Consider the following 4,152-nt stretch of genomic DNA (forward strand, 5'->3'; position numbering starts at 1 on the left):
TCAGATCCTGAAAGACCCTTTGTTCATGAATTGTTTCTTTAGAAAGCAGGTCCACCACTTGCTGCGTCTATCATTCTGAAGGTCAAAACCTTTCTCAGCGTCTCAGAGACAGAGTCCAGTCTCTTGCCTCCGCTGCTATAAGGTGCCCTCATCACTCCATCTAGATTCCCCTTTGTTTGCAAGTTCGGCATACACTGCACTAGGTGGAAACCTGGTTTCCCACTATGGGAAGATTAGTGATTCCCATCGTGACCTTTCTTTCTCACTGTGGCTTTCGGAATTGGGGGTCCTTTAGACACCCCAGAATGCTCCAAAATGTAATGTTCTATAGATCAGGTTTCTGTCAGCTTCATTCTAATCTCACAGTTTCTGAAGAAGACGTGGCCTCAAAGTAATAGATGGCTGCATCCATCACATTTATATTCTTTTGTCTCTCTCGGGGTGCGTTGTGTGAATTGGCTTCTGATGGGCAGCAGGGCCATGTTTCCTATGAGTTTGGTTAGGGCTCATGACAGACGAGCAATAAGCAGACATCTTGTCTGGGGCCCAGAATATCAACCATTTATTTATCTATTTTAAAATATTTATTCAAGAGAGAGAGTGAGCAGGGGAGGGGGAGAGATAGAGAGAGGAAAACACAGAATCTGAAGCAGGCTCTGAGCTGGCTGTCAGCACAGAGCCCGACGTGGGGCTCGAACCCACAAACTGTGAGATCATGACCCGAACGGAAGTTGGATGCTTAACTGACTGAGCCACCCAGGCGCCCCGAATATCAACAATTTAAAATGAAAAATAGTTCCTTGCTGGGTCATAGGGAAGCCTGAGGCAAAAGGAAAAGGTATACCTTATACACACTTAAAAAGGTTTTTGGTTTTTTTGGGTTTTTTTGGATGCCTGGGACTTCAGGGGACTTCAGTTCAGGTCATGATCTCAAGTTTCATGAGATCGAGCTCTGCATCAGGCTTCTGCTTGGGAGTCTCTCTCTCTCTCTCTCTCTTTCTCTCTACCTCTCACTCTGCCCCTCCCCCATTTGCACTCTCCCTCTCTCAAAATAAATAAATAAACTAAAAAAAAAAAAACCTTCAAAGACTGCAGCATAGAGAATGTGCCTGAGTTTCTAGCCTGCTGGCCTGCCCTGCAAGTTTCAGACTTGCCAGTCCCCATGGCTACATGAGCCAATTTCTTAAAATAAATCTCTCTCTCTCTGTATGTCTTGTTTCTCTAGAGAACTTAACTAATACGTTGGTTCTGCATGAGGTGAGACATTGGGGAAGTGTGGAGAATCCACTAGAAAATACATCCTGTCACAGGTTTAGGCCCAACTTGTCTAGGTCTCTGCCCCATTGCAGAACTCGCTGGCCAGCATCCTCTGGGGAACCTGGCATAACACAACCTGCATCACAGGTCCCAGCGCTCTCTCTCTAGCGGGGAGTGGGCATCTCTCTGTTCCCTGCTGGAGTGAGTACCATGAGTCTCATTTTTGCAAGTGGGCCACTTATAAGCCCAGCAGATGCCTGGGACCCTAGGATCTGCAGTCTTTGTCATTACTTTCTGCAAGTCTCTCCATTGATTCAAGTCCCTATTTTATGATGCTCAGACATTTTTTCTGGTGTTTTCCCTGCCCAATCTGCACAGTTCTTGATCTCTTGGTATTTTTTTAATGTTTATTTATTTTGAGAGTGATTGTGAGCAAAGGAGGGGCAGAGAGAGAGACAGACAGAGATAGAGGGAGAGAGAGAGAGAATCCCAAGCAGGCTCCTTGCTATCAGTGCAGAGCCTGACTTGAGGCTCAGTCTCACAAACTGTGAGATCATGACGTGGGTGAAAATCAAGATGCTCATAAGCATCAGATGCTCGACTGATGGAGCCACCCAGTCTCTGGTATTTTCTATTTGGGGTGCTGTTGTAAATATTACCTATTCCAGGAGATACTTGGTCAGTTTTTCTCCTGTGTAAGTGAAGCTTCCTTCTATCATTTGATAAGTAACTTTTCTTCTCTTGGAAAATCACATGAGATTGGCAAAGTGTGACCATGGACTTTTCTACTTCCATCACAGAAGGTCTTCTCCTTAAAAACATTCAAGATGCCCAGAATCTATCTACGTGGTCCTTTGGCAAAAGAAAACTTTAATCACTGTAAAGAATAAAGCATCTAAATGCTCGTAAGATTTTGCTGTGAGAACTCTTTCTGCCCCAAATAAATGATATCTTATTGTATAATAGCTTTCCTAAAAAAAATAAAAAAACAAAAAACACAGATATGCACATTGAACCTTCTGAGACAGAGGTAATTAGATCTTAGCCTGAGAGTCATTTTACCCAGAGGGAAGTAATAAAACTGTCTCCTTAGTAACAGCAAAATCTTTGTTAATCTAGTCCTAAAAAATAGGAGAGAGGGGGTACCTGGGTAGCTCAGTTGGTTAAACTTTGGACTTTGGCTTGGGTCATGACCTCGTGGTCCGTGGGTTCAAGCTCCATGTCAGGCTATGTGATGACAGTCCCTTTTGGATTCTGTGTTTCCCTCTTTTTCTCTCCGACCCTCCCCCACTGTCTCTCTCTCAAAAATAAACATTAAAAGAATTTTTAAAGATAGGAGAGAAGAGGTTACTATCTTCTTAAACATTAAAAAAAAACCCAGTAACTTTCATTAGAGAAGGTTGAAATGCTCTCTGATATCATCTGAATGTTGTTTATTATTGTTTTAGGTTGAAAATGGTTGAGAGGTGATAGAGTAACTCGACAGTGTTTTTAAATTTATTTTTTATTAAAAATGTTTTAATGTTTTATTTATTTTTGAGAGAGAGAGAGAGAGAGAGAGTATCAAGCAGGCGCCACACTCAGCACAGAGCCCAACACAGGGTTCGATCTCACAGTGCTAAGATCATGGCCTGGGCCGAAATCAAGAATCTGGCACTTAACCGACTGAGCCACCCAGGTGCCCCCTAATATCCTTTTGATATCCTGAACTTTTAAAAAAGTTTTTTTATTATTTGTTTTTCTAAGTAATCTTTACACCCAATGGTGCAGCTCGAACTTACTACCCCTAAATCAAGAGTCCTATGCTCTTCCGACTGAGCCAGCCAGGTGCCCTGCACTTTTTGACTCACTGCTTATTAATGCTATGGAATTTTGATTTTCAATAGCTTACACTTGCATATGGTGCAACAGTCAAACATTGAATAGAGAGGTGTGAGTTTCCCTCCTACTGCATTCCTGGCCACTTAGTTTTGCTCCCCAGAGGCAGACGCTTGATTCCTTCCAGAGACATAGCCCAGAGAGGGAGTCACCCTGATTTTAAGCAGGTACCTTAAATTACTATTGTTTCATTACATTGTCTGAAATGGTTAAAGTTATTTTAAAAGCTGTCAACTTACTGAGCTCTCTTTGTGACTCTGATAGATTTTTAATTGATTTTCTTTCGGTTTCTATTAGACCTATCAACAGCATATAATTCTGGCAAGGTGAAAACAGTTTTGGAGCGAGGATTTGGGTTGAATCCTGGCTCTTCCTGCTACCAGATGTCTGGTTTTTGAAGCCAGCCTTCATAAAATGTAGCACTCTCCAAAGGCAGCATGTAGGGATAAAGTGGTCCTTCCTTCCCAGGAGTGTTGGGTAGAGTGGGCAGAGGCCACACAGAGCCGAGTACCACCCCTCTGCCCTCTTCCGGGTTTGTTCAACCTGCTGTGGATACATCCAGAGGGCTTTGATCTCAGTGATTTCTAAATGCCCAGAGATCAGGAGCAGAGACTGAAAAGGAAGCCCTGAACCAGAGTAACCTTTTCTTTCTCCATGAAAGGAGTGTGGGTCATGTTTGCTGAGAGCAGGTGAAAGTAGATTTAATTGTTTAAAATTAGAGATTTCCAGAAACTCTTTGAAGAGCTAGTGATTATCAGTGAGGCCCTATAAACTCCCCACAGTGGTAGTGGGTAAAACCGTTGGACACGATGGGAACATGCATAGGTTTTCTCAGAGGTGGAACCCACCGCCAGAGAGGGGGTTGGTATTTGGTGGGGAGCGGTATAAGAAAAATCCATGCTTCGTGAGGGGAAAAAAAACCCCATATATTCTTACTTGTCCATGGTGTTTTATCAACTTGAAGGATGCCCCAGAATATCTCAGGGACCCCTGATCCCTTTAACCACTCCATGGTAA

At 43.1% G+C, this 4,152-nt stretch overlaps 1 pseudogene; it reads right to left on the bottom strand.

The window, feature by feature from the left end:
• On the bottom strand, positions 1-534 carry LOC144222970 (actin-related protein 2/3 complex subunit 3 pseudogene; annotated as a pseudogene).
• Between the last annotated feature and the right edge of the window lie 3,618 nt (positions 535-4,152).

This window comes from Crocuta crocuta, unplaced genomic scaffold (genome assembly GCF_008692635.1).
Source record: "Crocuta crocuta isolate KB4526 unplaced genomic scaffold, BGI_CrCroc_1.0 scaffold30, whole genome shotgun sequence".
Taxonomy (NCBI): Eukaryota; Metazoa; Chordata; class Mammalia; order Carnivora; family Hyaenidae; genus Crocuta; species Crocuta crocuta.